This window comes from Dromaius novaehollandiae, chromosome 2 (assembly GCF_036370855.1).
Source record: "Dromaius novaehollandiae isolate bDroNov1 chromosome 2, bDroNov1.hap1, whole genome shotgun sequence".
Lineage (NCBI taxonomy): Eukaryota > Metazoa > Chordata > Aves > Casuariiformes > Dromaiidae > Dromaius > Dromaius novaehollandiae.
In genome coordinates this window covers 39,845,402-39,864,903 of record NC_088099.1, presented here as the reverse complement: position 1 = coordinate 39,864,903, position 19,502 = coordinate 39,845,402, and the positions used below count along the sequence as shown (strand labels likewise).

Genomic DNA, 19,502 nt, shown 5'->3' with positions numbered 1-19,502 from the left:
TACATTATTGTCAGTGCAGGGCACAGAGAGAATAAACACAGAGATACTGACTTAAAAAGAAAAGAATATTTACCTGTATCTTTATCTGACCTAAAATTCAGGGACAACTATATGAAATGAAAGAAATTTACCCCAGAGACCAACCCCCCCCCCACCCACACACACCCACCCACCCACACACACACACACACACACACACAGAGGCAACGTCCTGTAATGACACCTGATGTAGAACTTAAAGTAATATTTCAAGACATTTAGGATGATTTAGGAAGAGAGAATTCTAAATGTTATTCAAATCAGGAAAACAAGAGCAACAGAATGACACACCTAAAATCTTTCATTCTTCCTGGCACTTCTTGAAAAGCTATCTAGCACCAGAAGTTTGCAAATAAACAAGATGCTTGACAACTCACTAGTGTCAAGGGAAAAAAAAAAGTTAATTTCAAAGAGTTCATTCCCACTTCATGGCTCAAATACTAGATTCACTAAAGCGAGTGTACATGAGGCAAGTGATTCTAGGTTCAGTGTATCAAATGTCTTCGCCTGCTTGACTAGTGTATAACTATCTTTGCCTGCTGGACTGTAAATTAAAGTCCTGAAGCAGAATTATGCAAGACATGCACTATTCAACACACACCCTTGTACTTGCCCTATAGAAAAGAATGGTATATGTACAATTTATTATTTCTCTAGTTCTTAGGAAATAAATAATCAATGACAGCTTGCCTGAAACACAGGCCATGAAGGTTAATGGAAAAACTTCTATCAACTTCACGGGCACTGGGTTAGCCCTTGGAAGATAACCCTGTGTGATTTGAGACTATTAAAAAAATTCTGACCCGTTATCTATGGTTGCCATACTTTCCAGCAAAATTGCTTAAAAATTCATTAACTTGTATTAAAAGTAGTATTATGTGCATGTGAAATATATTTAGACAATGCTTCTGGCTATTTTTTTTACTAGTACTTTCTAATCAGCAAGCCATGTTAAAAAAAAAAAATCTGTGCTGATCTAATTTACCTATGTAAATATGGAACAGCACACTTATTTTTAGAGGTACAAGGTTAAACCACTACAGCTTAGTTTCTTACCATCACGTAACAGAAATACACTGGGCACTCTGATATTGGTACAGTTGTAAGCACAATAAGATGGCTTTATATGACCTGAAGTAGCTCATTTAACTTCCTCTATTGTCCCTTCAGAACAAAGAACAGCTTTCTCAGATTCTCAGATATTGTCGTAAAATAAATAGAGCAACTTCAGCAAGGGCAAAAATAGGTCACAAAACACTGCCGAAATTCCCACCCAAAAATGATCAGTTCAAAATAATCAATAAACTAAAACCAGAAATGTAATTAAGATTTAAAACTAGCACTGCCAATTAGCTTTATCCGTAATGCTTCAAGTGACCTCTTTTACTTGTAGTTGTTAAAGTAGGTACATAACTGTTTCCAGTTTGTTATCTATTAATTGAACTAGCAAAGGCCTTTTAACTGGGTTTATACACTGCATTCTCCTCAATTAATTAAAACAATCTGTCAGTTTTGACTGCTAACACATCAAGCCTCCATCACTTTCATGTTCGCACGGAAGGCAGAGTACCTGCCCCTGCTCTGCTTCTGGATACCTTTCCCTAGAGGCCCAACAGAGTTACAGCAGAAAGTAAGCCAGATAAGCCATAGGCATTAGTTTTCCTGGGACCTCTTTTCATAAAAGCAGTGAACAGAAGTGGCAGGCGTATTACACATATGTATATATGAAGTAGGTCAAGCTCTTTAATGAGGAGAGCTGATGGCATACAGCCCAGGCACAGCAGTATATGACAACGGGGTTTGCTGTCTGGGCTCGGCTACCACGTGGCAGGAGTGAGCAAGATTTATCCTGGGTGACAGACATCTTCAGAATGATGCACAGCAGAGTGGGGGAACAGGAGCCATGGCATTTCAGGAGAGACTGTAACCTGTGCCTACTTAGAAATTCAACCTCAGCCAGAGGCTGCAATCCCCCTGCACCCACAAGGCTAAGCTCCAAGCCGCAGACCACCACCTCCTAGCACACTGTCCCCCGGCTGCAAGAAACACACAGGCTAAACGTACTAAGGTTGTCAGGTGCTGATGTAAGATTAAATTTGCTGCCTCGTTTATTTTTAAGACTTACTCTGCTACATGCTCATCCCACTCCTGAAAGGGGGCGAGGATCTCCAAGACTCCCGCCTACAACCAGCACCCATGGCCCTTCCCTCACGGGGAACGCAGGCTCAGCCAAAAGGAAACAAGAGGGGCAGAAAGACCCTTCTTAAATAAATAAATAAAACCTCACGCAGTCGCTGTCAAGAGCCAGACCCTCTCACGCCCCCCGCCCCGGGTGTGCTGGCCACACGCCGCCACAGCCGTTCACTCATCCCCCCTCCCCTCTCCCCCCGCGCGCATGCGCGGTAACGGCCACCGAGCCCGGACCGGGAGGGGCCGCGCGGCGGGGACGCCCTCCCCCACCCTCGCCGGGCGCGTGCTGCCTCGCGAGCGCTAACGGCCGCCAGGGGAAGGGAGGGCAGCGCGCGTCCCGGCCTCGGCCTCCCCAAGGGCCGGCGGGCGCCTTCCCCCCTCCCCCCCCTGCGAGCGCGCTCGGGCTGTTGGAGCGCCAGGCGGCCGAGGCCGCCGCAGGCCCCCGGGTCGGTGTCCGCGCCCGCTGCTCACCTAGGTAGAGCACGACGGGGATGAAGCCCCAACGGATGGCGAACTGGCCGCCCTTGAAGAGCTGCTGCAGCCGCTGCTTGGCCTCCTTGCTGAGCTTCGGCATTCCGGCGGCGAGGGAGAGAGGAGGGGCCCCACTGGCGTTGCAGCCCTGCACCAGCAGCTGTGGGCGGGCGCCCAACCCGCGGCGGTCGGGAGGAGGAGACAGCCCCATGGAGGCGGGCGAGGAAATGGCGGCGGCAGGCGGAGAGGGCCGGGCCCGCGGCCCGCCGGGCATGCGCGGCTCGCCTGTTCTTTCGCGCCGCGCAGGTGCCCACAGCCCGGTGAGGACTGTCCCGCGCGTTGCTGATAGTCCCCCGCCCCAAAGGTGATGGACTAATGCCACCCGCCGGAGTTGTGGCATTGGCCCAAGGATGGTGGGGTTACAGGACACGGTAAAAACTGGGGGGGTTTCTTGTTTGCCTTGTAGGACTTTTTTTTTTATTATTTATTTCTTCTCAGGAGGTCTCAAGGTGTGCTCAAGCTTTGCTCACCGCCTCTGAAAGCTGGGAAGTGTCTTTTGGTAAGTGAAAGGTAGAGCCTCTGTAGCTCTCTGGCGTAAGGAGATGGTGTGCAAGAAAAAAGTCTTCTAAGTTTCACAGAACAATGGGAAACCTTTCGCTGCCTTTGGTCCTCGACTGGGTGGTGTGCGCAGTGCGCACGAGCGGTTGCTGGCACTGGAAGTTCCCCCAGAAAGGTCAGGAAGGGGGCGTTTTAGTTTTAGACCGAATATCTAAAAATGCCAATACAGCAGTCAGGGCTTGTTGTCTTTCCAAACTCAGAGCCTGGTTACATACTGAGGCAGTTTATTTTCTAGCTTCTGAATGAGTGTGTCTGGGCTCTGCAAGAAGCCTTTCCACTGCTTTAGCTGCCAATCTGTTGTCTGACACCACTACTTACAGGACATCTTACCAGGTGGTGTCTGTGCCATTGACTGAACTGGTTATTTCATGTCTGCACTATGTTTCCATTCTGTCTTTTGTAGTCCATTGCCCTTTGCCATAATGCCAGATCCAGATCTTTGGGTTCTTAATATTACTAAAGTGGCTGCACCGTTACTTGACATTAGCAGTCGATATCAAGTCTGCTAACTCCGTATCAAACTTCTGTCATTATAGTTTGGAGGGGATTTAATTGCATATAGAAACTCTGAACAAAGTTTTTTCTACCAGGGAAATCACTTGTGATGACAGTGCAGAAATCCACTCAGTTTTGCTCATAACCATGTTTTACTGATCAGACACACTTAAAAGTTTTGTATATCATGTATCAGTTTGTTTAAGCCAATTACTTATAGTTCTGTAGCCCTTTTGTAATATTAACAAAAGCTTTTTGGCTTTTAGAGCCAAAAAATCCTGGGGGCATAATAAATAAATATTTTTTCCTCACTTTCTAGTGGATGCCCATTTTGCCATTCAGATAAGATCTACATATGAGCTTATAGCTTGTTCTTTGCTTTCCAGGTGGAAACAGGTAGCAAGCTGCAAGCCATGTGAATGATTCTGGTGGCCCACAGCTTGCTTTTGACACCCATTTTGTTGCATAATACAAATGTGGAGGAGAAGAGGGTATTTTGGTGATGTGGTGGCACAAACATGCCGTCATGTTACAGAGTGCACAGTCTTTTCTCCTGTAAGCCAGTATGTATGCACTGTGCTTTCATATGCATTAGGCTCAGGATGGGACTTATCAGTATTCTAGTCATGTGACTGACACACATCTAATGATATCCGATAGATAGAGCTGAGGCTTAGAGTCCATCATTGGCTTCATAATAAACTAAGTAGCTTATCCCTGAAGAAAGCTTAGATACCAATGCTCTAGTTCATCAGTAGATGAACATCAGTATGAAGCTTGAACTATGAGGCTACGTCTTCCCTGAAAATAATATGCCTTTATAACAGATCACATATGATATGTATCATAACTCATGTTCTCTCTACACGTTCTCAGCCATTACGGGCCAACAAAATACACTCCAGATAATGCCACTCATGGAAGCACACATTGTGTTGATTGACTTAGCAAGGCTTAGTTGTGCTTGATGCAGTTTTCCAGTGGTCAGTTTCAGCTTATTCTATTTTTTCCATAGCAGGTAAGCCTCTGGGATAGATGCAAAAATTCTGGCTAGATTTCTTGTTTCTGCTATAGCAAGCAAGGTATTCCCGTTATCATCTTGCAGTCAGGGCTTTTGGCAGTCCATTGTTTAGCAGTCAAGATTTAGGTAGCTCGAAATAGTGCCACTGTATTAATGGAATACTTTCAGGAACAAATCTAGAATTTATGAAACATAAACAAAATTTTCTCTGACAGTGTTAGGTAATTAATAATATAAATAAGTCACCAATAAAAGACAGCTGTCTCTTAAGTGCTGGTTATCTATTGCTTCTTTCTGGTTGATATCAAATGTGAACTAGTACTTACCAATGTAGTCACACATTTCTACTCTGTCATATCTAGCTTAGTACTTGTAGGTCATTGGATTGCTATGTCTGCACTCCTGAAATTGCATACCATTTAATTAGGCATAGATTTTTTTCAGAGATAGTCTTTTATTAAAGCTGAAAATTCTAAGTTAAAGTTAGCATAACAAGTATTTCTAGCCATAGGTTTTCATTAACTTTCAGTATTCATGAGTAGAACTGTGCAAACATTAAAAATGTCAAAAATACAAAGAGCAAATCTTATCTTGTCTCAGTAGAATTTAACTATATTATTGACTATAGACACTGTGGAGTTTTCCTACCAAATTTAAGCATAATGCAGAGAATTTATAAATCAAAGTAAATCTACATTGGGTTTGGTAGTTTATTCATATTCCTATTTTCTTGTCCTTCTGAACTACCATAGTGTACGAGACATATTCATTTGCAAGTAATGGCATGTCATCTTAAGCGTAAAAGTGGCATCTCCCATCCTAGGGAGAACAACTTTCTAAAATATTCTTTAAAGATCATGAATTATATAGTATAATGCCATGTGTCAGTTCTTTTGCACATCCCAAATGCATTGCCACTTAATAGCTTGAACAATTTAGATCTTTCTACTCCTTGCTTGTCAGAACTGCAGAGTCACCTTTTGTGGGCTTTTATGGTAGGTTCTGGTTTTAATACAGAATTTTGCAATAGTTTTTGGTTCAGATATTTTATTTTCTGTGCTTGTCTAACAGTTATGTCATGATTGTTTCCTTAAGAATTAATATAGACAGCCCTGCTAGTCCCTGCATAGAAAATTATTTCTGTTGAATGATATACACAATTTCCCCCTAAGCCGATGTCATTGCCCTACACCTCTACCTGTTTAGTAATGTTTAACGACAGAATTGAGCTTCCAGGTGGATGAACAGAATGGTTTTCTTTAAGTACTGTTTACATGCAGCCCTGTCTGTGAATTACTGAAAATATTCAACAGATGAAAAATTTTCGTATAGATATAAAGGGTCAGTTAGTTTGTTGGGAAATAACTTAGTAGCTGGTTGATGGCTGGGATATTTTGGCTAGAAGCTTCAGATAGTTATGATCTTCTAACCAAATCCTGAAGCTTTCTATGAAGAAAGGGTTCTTATCTGCTACTAAGCAGGCAGCTTGGGGATTTAGTGGGGGGAAACAAAAGCAAAAAATACTAAAGAAACTAAACCAACATACTTTGCAGGTTTCTTTTCTGCCCTTTGTGAAGGATGAGTGGTGGTTGCTACAGGAATCTATTTCTGAGCTGTTTGTACTGAATAGTACTTAGGTAGGTGAGACCAAATCATACCTGTTTCCACAATGTAGTTAGTTACTGTGCAGTTTATTCTCTCTAAATAGGCAAAAACAACTGTTCGTTGCAGTGCACTGCTTGTGATCAGTCTCTTACGGAATATCATGATAAAATGTGACCCAAATATAATATGTATTTTCCTAAGACTTGATGCAAATTTAGCACAAGTAAAATTCAGAAGGTTAAATGTACTAAAAAACTGATCCAAATGGTTAAACAGCTATGTCTCCTTTGAGTTGAAATTGGTTTAACAGTGTCACAAATGATACAATATACTCTTATTGTGGATGTTCTTGAGAAAGGGCATTCACAGAAGTGTGCCATGTGTACCAGCTCCTTCCCCTCTCTTTTCCTTCACATCAAGACAAGGAATACTTTTCTGAGCACAGAAACTTTCCTTGACAGATCTCATTTCTCATGTCTCCTAATTTTAATGTTTGGCTGAAAGGAGTTTTTGCTTTATTTAACCATCAAATCCAGGAAACTAATAGCATGAAAATTCATTTTCTTTGCAAGAGAAGTGTGGCAAAGAAATGTTAATGCTCTAGCTTGGAAGTGCATGGATCAGGCATTTTATATGGAAATAAAACAAAATCCATTCTGATAAGGGATGCTACAAGGGCCACTGCCTCTGGCAGGCTCTGGGATTCAGGGATTCTTCCTGGCTGGCTGCTGGAGCCCAGCCCAGTGGGCCCAGAGACCTGGGGAGAGGGGTCTCCCTGTCCCACTGCTTTCCCATTTTCAGGTTCAACCAGTAGTGTGACCGAGTGTGTAACTCACACACACACATACAGAGCCAGCTACGCAGGCTGCTAAAAACAAGGTGCTATCTTCAGCAACGCCCACATGTAATGCCACCAGAACTCTCATAAAACATAAATACAGATAGCCAAGTCCCCTTGTTCCTCTCCAGCTGATCAGAATTGAAGTTCAGTAGTGAAAGCACACATCCTCAGTCTCTAAATTCACATTCTAGATGCACATACACAGATATGTCAAATATTAGTATGGCCTCTCTGTCCATCTAATATCCCTGCCCAGATCCTGGGCTCTCTTACCTGCTATGTGGATCTCCCTGCTGGCTGGTCCAGCTTGATGCTTGTGAGGAAACAGATACACACACTCGTCCACTTGTCTCACAGGCACCCACACGCTCTCAGATACCGTGAATATCGGCACACACCCTCTACCCATTTAATAGCCCTGGGCTTCCTACTCACCGGCTAGTCCAGCTTGAAGTTTGCTGGTGATTCACGCACACGTACACCTACGTGTATTAGGTTAGGTGAAAACATAAACATTATGGAGCACCCTACCCCCTCTGCTGTAGCTGGCACCCAAGCACATGGGCCCTATGATCTGTAGTTGCTGCTCCAGCTGCTGACACTGAGCTCCTCACTTCACTTGTCTCTGTCTCTCTGCAGTAGCTGGCACTGTAAACTCTACATGGGAAATGCGTTGATACTTCATTATCTGCTTACCACTCTTGCTTTTGAGATTTCTCCTTTAATTTACTGTCAAGAAATTGCATTACATTCATCTCCTTTGAAACAGAGTTTGAGTTTGACCCTGTGTAGGAGGACCTTATATTTTAAAGATATTATAGTAGATACTTCATACTCGAGGATTAACTTTAAATCACTATAAACAATGGAAGAACATAAGGAAGCAAGAAGTGTTTAACAGACTTATATTACAGGCTGAAACTATACAATGACAGTAAAAACTGGTAGTATATTATGACTAAACTTTCTGTTTTACTTTATTATTATGACAAAACTTCCTGGTTTTATTGTACTCTAGTAATGATGGCCCTTTTTTCCATTCCAATCAAGTATTTCCATTCATTTAGTCCAATAAATTCCAACTATTCTGAAGTACCACTGATCTGGAAAATGTTCCTTGTCAATTTGTAGAGACCACATTTCGCAAAGAGACAAAAAGAAAGGGAAAGCACTACAGTCAACATAAAAAAGACGAAGGTTAAGGTGCTGTTTGGGAAATGTTTGAATTCTGCAATGTCTCCTTCTTGATTTTTGTAAGAGCTACATTACTTGGGGATGAACATGTGTGAGTTTTTGCACATACTGTAATTTCAAAAGATTCAGGGACTACAGAACAGTGATGCATATAAAAGCTTTCTGTCCAGATTAGTATCTTTTTCTGTGTGATAGCTGTTTGGTGTTCATTGGATGTACATGGGCCATGGTCCCATGTTGGATATTTCTGGGGAAAATGATATTGCCAAAATGCCTATTTAGAAAATTAATAAATAATCAATGAGGAGCAGAAACAAAAACCAGCAAAGTGAGTAATTTTGTATATTTAATACAATAAGAATAAGAATTATTTAACAATACAATGAAAATGAGTATTTAATATGAAGTTGAGTACAAAGACAATGCATAATTTCATTATTTTTTATTACAGTTTCTGAGGCCAATGAAAGAGAAATACCTCTGATGAGGTAAGATGACATTCAACAAAACCTCATCATATGTTTTCAGACACCTTTGAGAAGAGCCACTGTTGTGTGTAAAAATTTAATATTATCTGCAGCACAATTTTAATCTCATTTTAAACTTGACTTTCCCTTTCTCCCCATCTTTGCTGAATAATGAAAATAAAGTGTTAAAGATACTGCTACACTGTAAGTAATTACTCTAAAAATGTTACATTTTTAGATGCACGTGTTTGTGATTGGGATATTTGGCCAAGGATGAAAACAATAATCTGATTGCTTGCATACTTACAGTGATATGCACAAGTCTGATGGATTAAAGGATTTTCTGAGGCCAGAACTAATATCCATATTTAGTCACTCTTTGTTTTTAAGTTGAGCTTTGTTTTTAGCATCCAAGCAGTGAAGATTTCAATAGCTTTATAAAGACTTTAAAGCTGTTTAAATGTACATTTTTTGATTGTCAGCAAATCTAGAAGACTAGATTTCTGATACTAAAGAATACATTACTGTAACAGCACACATCTACAAAGATTTCACAGGACCTAAAGGACATGTTTTAGACAAATTTTTTCTGTAATAGAAATAAGATCAGGAAAATAGTGAATATATTCTGATTCCCAAAACAGTCTTTGCTCTCAGTGTACTTGTTTTTATACCACTTTCAACCTTTGTATATTTTATTAAGTTTATGCAACCTTAAAAAAACCTCAGAATATAACTCTTTGCAATCAGTTGATAGCATTGCATCTGAAAATAAGGTATTTCTCTTTGCTATTATGAAACGTGGAATTGAAGCATTTGAAAAACAAGAATTGTAATTAAAATCCACATTCAGCTTCCTTTCTTCAGTGAACTGTTCTTGTAACAGTCTTTCCTTATTATCTGCAAAAAATAAGCATGATGCTAAAAAGAACTTTTTCTGACAGTGAAGTATTTGAAAATCATAACTGATTGTTGCACAGCAGTAGCTTCACTGATCTAGGATGATGCTTTTAAATGCACTCTTTTAGTCTCTACACAAGAAATGCATACAATAACAAATGAATGAAACATACTACTAATTATCTCCTGGTAATAAACAAAGAAAAAGCAAATAGTAAAGCGAAGAGAAGGACCTCAGAGCTGAAATGTTCTAAATGGATTTGGAACAGGTTTGGGTAGGCTTTCTGCTGTAGGCTGAATTTGTTTTGTTTTTTATCTTGAGTCATTGTTAAAAAAAATTGAACATTTTCGATTAGTGTGTGTATCCCTAAGTATCCATCCATTTCCTTTGGCTCCAAAAACAGGAAGGATATTAATTTAAATGAGGATTAAAAAAAAATAACTGAATATTGTTTATGAGCATAGCTTTAATTCTTATTTCAGAGAAAGTCTGTTAGTGCTGTCATTTTAATGGTTTCTGACAACTCATTTTGTGCAGATTACAGGATTTAGTTGCAGAAGAGTCCGGAGCACCACAGGAAAAATAAAAATTATATATTTTTAGAGCTTGAATAGGATTACCCAGTTAACAAAGTAAATGTGTCAGATATGCATGTAACTAAATCTCTCATAGTATATCTACATGCTGAGCAAATGAATTATTTAAGGCTTACTTTAAAATATATTTAGATATATTTAAATATTTAGATTTATGATAAAATATTTTATTATTAGAAGAAATTCACTTTGGGTGAATTGACTTCGAGAATTTAAGGACAAACCTTTTGTCATATTCCTAATTCAGCATGGCTGAAAAATTACCTCCAAGGAGAGGAACAGTATCCTCTTAGGCATTACCTAAGCTTCCCACTAAGGATGGCATTCCAGAACTGTCTTTCAGAACTTGAAGTGGAACCAGTATTAACAAAAGTATTGAACATTTATGTACTGTCTTTATTTTTCACCTTTCAGTAGTTCAGATTTCAGTGTAAAAATTCTTTTGGTTCTTCAGCACAGGGAAGATTAGAATCAGTAATTTGGTATGGTAATAAGGAGTAATTACGATTTCTTATGGATATGAGAAGATGATCAAGGAAATCCTTTTTCTTCCTTTGCAAGTCATGTTTAGTGCTGTCAGGATTAAATGAAGCACAACTCTTGGCTGATGAAATTTTCACTGTTGTACTAAAATAAAGCAATTTCTTAAAATGCTGTCCTTTTTGCCTTTCATACATAATTTTTTTCTGGCCATTGTTTATTTTAGCATAATCATACGCCATATTTAGCCCAGACACATTTTTAGATGTTAATAATTTTAAACTATTGCCAACTAGTCAAGAGTATAGCTTTTCTCTTTATTAAGCATTTGTTGCACATATCTGTAAGCTTGTCTTAGACTGTTTCCACTAATGCATAGAACACAATGACCTTTCAGGAGACTATCCCTCAGTGTTTCAATGTGGGCATGCTGCTGCTTTTCAGTTAGGATTATTAAAAAACTTAACCAGTTAATCTCCTAGAAGGGCAGTCATTTTAGATGCTACTTTTTTGGAGATGAGCTTAAGAGGGTGATTTGTAAGAAAACATACTATATTGGTTAATCAGATTTCAATAGATTTTTGCATATCTTCCTACCTAAAGGAAATAACAACAGTAAGGACCAATGAGTTGTGTGCTTTTCACTGCCTCCTGTGAAATGTTATATTGATTCCTAAAGATTTTATTTTGCATAATAGCCATTTTAGCAAGAATTTTAGCAGATAGCAAATGCAGAGGACATTCAAGAACCTTCTGAAAGTTCCTTATGTTCTGCTTTATAAAGTCTGTTAGGCAGACTTGGCACAAACTCTAAATCTGATCCTGATTTTCAGGCATTTGAAAGGCCCCCCAGAATGACATATCTCTAGCACTTTTATCCTTTCCTTTCCTTTCTTTTTTTCTAGTGTATATTAAGTACACTTCAGAAGAAACCACATTTTTATCTTTCATAATAGGTTTAGGTAGCAGTTGCAAGAGATTACATGCTGTTATGTGTAATGAAGTGTGAAGATGACAAGATAGATAAACCAGAGATTTTTCAGCTCGATCACATCTTCCACTGCGTGATGTTACAGATTTTGTACTCCAGACAGAAGTGTTACCTTGGGGTTGAAGTTATACTAGACAAATCTACATGAGTAAGTATAACTGAGATAGCTTTTTTCAGTTAGCTTCCTACTTCAAATATAGAAAGGAAAATGAGTCTTCATGAGTTAAGAGAGGAGTTAATTGCATATGGAATTTGGGATGGAAAGTTCTCCCTAAAATAAACACAGTAATACAAGTTTATCTTTTTTCCTTTCATATGTTTGGTGGAAGGACTGCTTCTGGTGACAGAATATTAGACTAGATTAATACTGATTGCTTTTAGGATTTTATTACTTGACTGGTATATGTAGCGCCATATATTGGAATTGTCAGTCGTATCATAACAAAATATTTTCTTGTAACTTCCTTCTATTAAATGGCTTTAAAACCACATGTAGAATGGTTACTTCCCATGCTGTGTATTAGTTTTAAGAATTGTGATATGAATGATAAGCTGATGGGCTTTTGAAAACCTGAAGAACAAGAATCTGCCGGAGAGGCTAGAAGAGACTAACCAAAAATTTACAGGTTACATTTCTACTATAAAAAATAAACAAGAGATGTTAGCTTCTGTTAATTTAGTTTCTCTTCTCCATTGCAAAAACACAGCATTGATCCAAAACCTATTAGCAATGTTTCATTAAAGCCAGTGGAGGGCAGACTTGAACTGGAAGCTATTTTAGTTACTCTTAATTACCTGAATTTAAAGTGCCAGATAATGCACCGAGCTCAAAGCTGATGGCAATCTCACCAGTCCTCTACTATTCTAATTACTCTTGTGCTGTATAAAAGCTTCTTTGCAATTGCTGCTTTGAGAAAATGAGTGTTTTGCTATGTCACAGTAAGAACAGAGAATGTTTAAATAAAGAGGCTAATATGGAAGTGAATGAGTCAGTGCATTAACAGCTGTGTGTTATTCAAAGGAGAGGATCCACACTGCTTAACAATTTATCATGTATATCTTAAAACAGTTTTTAAAAGCTAGTGAATATCGTTATGCCCATTTTATAGATGAAGAAACTGAAGAGTAGAGAGGTAGACTGGCAAGTTATCTATCTTGATGACCTGCAGAGGCAAGAACAAAATCCAGATTTCTGAGATGCAGGCCAATATTCAAGCATATCTTTTGCATAGATAACCTATGACAGGCCTGACTGTTGCAAATGTTATGGAAATGATCACTGGCAGCCCAAATTGCTGCGGCTGAGGAGCTTACACTAATGAAATAGATGAGGTCTCTCAAGTAGGCCGTAGAGCTCAGGAAACCATTGGTTAGGCCTGTTGTGAAATGAGAATATTCTCCTCAAGAAGTTGTGTGACAATCAGATGAGATGACTAAGGATCTTCATTAAAATAGTATTTTGTTATTAAAACAAGTACGCTGCATTGTGTGTATATTTGTCATTCTTTAAGTTAAGTGACACTCTCTTCAAGGAATGAAAAGCCTGTCTTTGTAGACCTTTAAAACTGTTCCAATCACAGTACTAGGAAGTGTACAGTTAAAAAAAATCAGTTTGCATACAGATGAAGGATTAAGATGCCCGTAATAGACTGTTCTCCTTTCCCTTCATGTTTAATTACTAGGATTTCAAATTACAAGAAGAACATTAGGCTTCTTGTAAATGGAAATGCACCAAGGCCACTGTATTTACTGTACTTATTGTCAGTAGCATTCATGGGATTCATGTGACTCATCATTAAATACCCGCCTTCATTTACACTAAGTTGAATAGCTAAATATAGCTACTGTAATTCTATTTTATAAATATATCTATTCTGTTTTCTTTCTATACTGCTTATGAAGTCAGTACCCATTCAAACAGCTTTTTAAATGATAAAAATACACTAATTTTTATGTATAAGCTCTAGTCTAAATTGTTCTTTCTTTTTCTAGGAAAGACTGGAGGCATATTGTTATGAAGCCTTCCATGCCTAAGACTTCTATAAGGTATACCACAGAATGGTGGTACATATTGGTGTTACATATTAAAAACTCCATTTGTAGAATGAGTGAGCACATTGCACAATGCATTTTGTGCTTTTTTCTTATTGCTGATTTGCAGTGGACATCGTGATTGACAGTGTGAATTAGTCATTGATGCATATGACTCCAAGGAAAAGGACAACATTTAAAACCATAAGTTAAAATATGAATGAGTGGGCACTTACAATTTGGACTCAAAAATACTGCATAACCTGTTACTGTGTTATTCATTTTTGGTGTATTTCTAGATAAATCATGTGAAAATAGGAGTCAGAAATATCTGTCAGTGATTTAAAGTAAATTCAAGCAATGTGGCAGTTAGCCCAAAACTTATTACTGTAAACTCAAGAAATTCATTTAAGATTAACCTTCAATGAAATCCAGAGACAGGTTTGCAAGGAGGACATTCAGACAAGCTTTACTATGGCCTGTCTTTGACTCTTCAACTTTATTTATATTTAAAATTTCCTAAGTATTGTGAGAAGGTATGTAAGAATAAGTTACAAAGGGTATGTTTCAAATTGCTTTAAGATTTTTGATGGCTTCTTCTTGTATTTCTTTATAATTTTACATCTCAGTCATCACAAATATTGGCATATTCCAAATATTCATCACATTCCATAGTTGTCCGAGGCCTGAAGATGCAATTATCTCAAAAGGGAAGAAAGATTCATTTAACTTTCTGCATTAGGTCTCCTCTTCTCAAAATGACCACTAGTTGAAGACATTTGTTCGTGATTGTAGTAAACCGCTGTATCTCTTTGCTCAAGAAGCACGGAAGATAACCATTTCATTAACTAAAACTGATGCTTGAAAAAGTGTGACTCCCAGTGTCAGACTTCTTTAATTAATTCCTAACTATAAATTACTATCTGAAAATTTCCAAAAAATTATTTCATACTCCCAGGATAAATGATATAAGTTTGGGGAGGATGCATGTTATATACCATATTTTAAGTCTAAAACTTAACCTTAATTTCAGAATAGCACCAATGTCTTTCATTCTGTATTTTCTAGATTTGTTGTATTTCACTGTAAGGAGGCTTTAGCTCTTTTGTTTAATTCCATCTCTCAGTCCCTTGCAGCAATACTAACATTCTCCTCCTTCTCATTGCAGTAGTACAATGTATTGGAAGAACTAGCACATTCAACAGCAAGAGGACAACATCCATCTCCCCACCAGGTAAATCCAAACCCATCTTCTCAGCTTACAGGTGGCTTTTTTTACCTTTTGCTCCATGATAAAAAATGACAAACTCTCCTTATTACAATTCTCTGTATGTCAAAATGATAGATAAATCCATTCTGCACTTCTGAATTAAAGTTTTCTTAACTTGTAAGCTATAAACATGTTTTTGTATTATGCACAAATAAAAAACCGTGTTGGTAAAGCAATTATGTGAAATAAGGTGTGTATAAAAATTAATGTTAAAAATGTCCTGAATATGGGGAAAAAATGAGTGAATGGTTCTACTGCACCACTTTCATCTGTTCAGTACACTGAGTGAAAGGAGAATTTTCCTTTGTAATTGTTACCTGATTATGTCTTTCAATTAAAACAGTTAACAGTTATTTAGTGTTTATGAACTGTTAGATTAGTGCAGGTTTGTTCACTTTAAGGTATTGCATTATGCATTTGCCATTTTTTTCTCCCTCGGGCAGCTGGGGTTTTCAGCATATCCTGTTCATCTGCATCTCTGTCTTGTCAGCAACATAAGAAAAACTTCTAAGCCTCAATATCACAAATGAATCCAGTTACAGGAGGAAGAACAAGATTGCTAAAAGAACATATTTCAAGATTCCACTTCCAATACTGAATAGCTAAAATAGATCTAAGAGCCAGGAATTTACAGGCTCCTACATGTCAGTTTTTGCATAATCAGCATTTTTTATAACAACTACCCCCTGATGACTAATTAGTCACTTTACTGTGCTATCCTGTATTTCAAAGTGTCTGATACTGCCAAGTAGTAGTATGTTCTAATACTGGCTGCTAAATGCAGACTCATCCTTCTTGGCTCCATACCCACTGATTAGCACTAGCAAATCTCAGCTTCAGGATTTAAGGTAAAGTCAGGATCTAGTCTCCTGTCATTGTGTAAATTCCATTATTGGGCACAACCATATGCAGTAAGACAAGAACTGACCTCAGGAAAACCAGTAAAACATGAAAGTGGTGAGTGGATATATAGTGTCCTCTTACATACACTTGTAGGAATAAAAATGTCAGCGAATGCATGTATGAGGCTGCTCTTCCTTGACTTTCACAGTCTAGCAGCCCCCCCCCCCCATCCTAATGGTGAATTAGGTATACCAAATAAAGATTCATTTAATCTTTAAAACTACTCAAAAAGATGTTAAACAATGTTGCCTTTTCTCCCACTTAAAATAAATTTAGAGTAGCAGCTTCCACTAATGCTGGTGGTAGTGGTGTGTTCAAATCTTCCAGCACACGTCTTAGGAAATATATAGTGTCAGTTTTCCGTTTGTTTTTCTGGTAGTTGTAATTTTGTTATTTTTCTAGCTGTTTATATGAGCCACCTCATGGTTTTAGTTTATATGTACTTCATCATTTTAATAAGTCTATGTTTCAACAAACATGGTGGGGTGGAGCCCCCAAAATTTTAATTTTCTTTCACTAAGTGTAATATTTATCTTGACATTGACAAGCTTCAGTTACATTTCAACAGAGTATTCTTCTGAGTGCTATCAAAGACTTTACAGCTGCGTGGCATTAAATGCAATATTCTAGAGAGAATATAACTCCTAATAAAAGGGGATCAAGAATCCAAGAATGATTCTACAGTTGTAGAGATTTGTAAGAGAAATATCAAGTCTGGTATGAGTAAAGTATGAATGGAGATGTGTCTAAGCACCAGAAGAAACAGCAGAACAGTGGGTTGAAAGAGTGGCCTGTATTGGTGACAAGGGAGACCATTCCCAGCAATAAAATTGAGGAACTGTTCTGTTTTTGTCAAGACCAACAGATGTGTGCTGTGAAAAGGTCACGACACAGATGACCTGTCAGCAAAAGACTCTGCATCAAAGGATGGCAAAAAGGTTGCAGCATGTCAGATATGCCTTTCCTTTCCTGTTGGCCAATCACAAAAACACATGTTGAAAATGAGGGAAAACAGACAATGGGTGTGAGTGAATGAATTCTATGGGAAAGAGTGTGAGCAAGTAAAATCAACTTGCTTAAATAAAGATTTTGCAGTTACGTATTACCTTCCTCTTCTGGCAGTGAACTTTGTCACACTGGTTTCTGTACATGTTACAGTAATGTCCCATTGTTATACTATTGAACAGCCACTCATATTGAGGTCTGTATCAAAACTGCCCCACAGAGGGGCAGAGATTTTCATGACTTGATCCATTCATCTAACTGTTGTATTAATTCCTAGTTGTGGTGTGATAGTAAAACTGTATGGAAGTCTGTAAGCAAGTGTACAGATGATCATTTCCTTGTCTCCCAAAATTTTTCTAATTGCCTTTTTTGCTCTGCAAACAGGGACTTTGTACAGCATCTCATTCAGTAGGGTTAAAGCTTCCCTGAGGACCCACATGTACTACTGTAGTAAAATAATCATAAAATCATCCTTTAGTAGTTATTGCTAAAGAACAGTAATTTCATGGAAAAACACATGGAAAAACAAAGGGTTGGTGGGAAAAGGGAAGGATAAAGGATTTTAAAATGTGGTTTAATTCCTTAAATATTATGTGAAAATGAGGAAATAAAGTTCGGGCCTGACACAAGTATGGTATAGAATTGGCACAAATTGCAGTACAACTCCAAGTTGGTAAAACCTTTGAATATTGGCTTCCAGCAATGCACACCAATCCAGATCTACAGCACTAGAGAAAGAGACTGCTGGAAAGGTTCGGTTACAATGAGACTGTGCTGTAGCCTGCAGACGTGGAAATCTGGATGTGTCATTTCCTTCGTGATCTTCGCTAGGATTCATATCAAATCCTCTAAATGACATAGATAAGGCAACAAACTACACTGCCTTTTGAGCTCCCCAGTAAAAAAAAATCTGGCAGAAAAAAAGTATCATTGTCTTTGGCTCTCATCGCAGTAATGTTAAAAGAAGCTATATAATATATATCTTGTTCTCTTGAACTGGTCTCCCAGAAGCCAGTGAGGCTTACAACCTCGTAGTGTCTAAGTACTACAAAAGCCATCCTCTGAGAGGACTAAACATTAGGTGTTACTTAGGAGCCAGCTTTGTTTGGTCTTAGACACTAATCACAGAAAGAGCTTAGAAGTTTGCTCCTGCACAATTATGTATTCTTTCAAATTTAGTTTGGGTTTTTGCAGAAAGTGGAAAGACTGTTGGTAGCTCACCAGCCAGTTGGCCTCCGCTGTCCCCAGAGACTACCATGCTCTCTTAAGCATTTATTGGCAGCACTGCACCTAGAAGGCTTGCTACGACTAGTAACGTGATTACTGCTACATACAGACTGCCTTATAGCAAATGAAGGAAAAGAGGGCAGATGCTGAGGAATCAATGCTACTTAGAAATTGATGTCAGGCAGTATTAACCAAAGGCCTGATAAATGTGAAAGCTTTCACATGCAAATTAAGTTCGGGGCTAAGCAGTCAAATGCTTTGCCATTGACATCAAAATCTGAATTCTCCACCCAAGTGAGATGTCTTAAATCCAGAACAATCTCAAAATTTTCTTCTCTGGAGTTCCTGTAGATTTACAGAGATAAAAGGAACAGCAGAATTTCACTCCATGTTTGTTCCTTTTCAGTCAGTGTTAGAAGGCTTGCCAAGCTTATGCCCTCATATCTATTTGGCACATATTTTATCTCAAATCAAAACATGAACTAGGGGGAAAAAAACTGCTAAGAGAGCCTAGTTTGCCAAGAGCCATATCTGCTGGAGATTGTACATTATAAATTGGGGGGGAAGGGGGGAGGCAGAGTAATGTGCCTAAACAGCTTTAAAGCTCCTTTGCCCCCTCACACAGCTGGACCTTTTGTCATCAGGCTGACCCAAGGGGTACTCAGACTTAGGGTGGCCACCAGCAGTCGCCAGAAGTAGGACATGACCTGCCTACAAGGGAACAAAAGAGGTACAGCCTAGCCTGGGTGACTGCAGAAGCTGCTCCACTGGCTGTGCATCAGCTCAGGACCTACCATGCTCCTCCTGATCTCTTACAGCCAACCACAAGAGTTTTCATGCTGCTTTGCCAGATTTTGCAGATTATAGCAGCCCAGCACAGAGAAGAATCCACTTCCTAGATCATCACCAAGGATGAAGAGTCTTAATTCAGGCATTACTAATTTACAGAGCCTGAGAATTACATTGTTAAAGTTTAATGAAGCTGTGAAAGCAGTCAAACACTCACAGCCATGCCACGTGTGCTTATTCTCAGTTCTGTGTGAGCTCCTCAACGTCTGCAGTAGGTAGCAAGGTGGTAATAAGGTGTTGGAATGAGAGGTGTTGCATAGGCAACTACCAAAATGTATAGATCTCATCCAGCTGTGTAACAGCTCTGT

At 38.8% G+C, this 19,502-nt stretch overlaps 1 non-coding gene across 1 annotated transcript; it reads left to right on the top strand.

Moving 5' to 3' along the window:
• The first annotated feature begins 9,205 nt into the window (after positions 1-9,205).
• On the top strand, positions 9,206-9,293 carry LOC112986076 (small nucleolar RNA SNORD93). The gene has a single exon (XR_003259920.1). It is a non-coding gene; the product is annotated as a small nucleolar RNA SNORD93 (small nucleolar RNA).
• Positions 9,294-19,502: the final 10,209 nt, after the last annotated feature.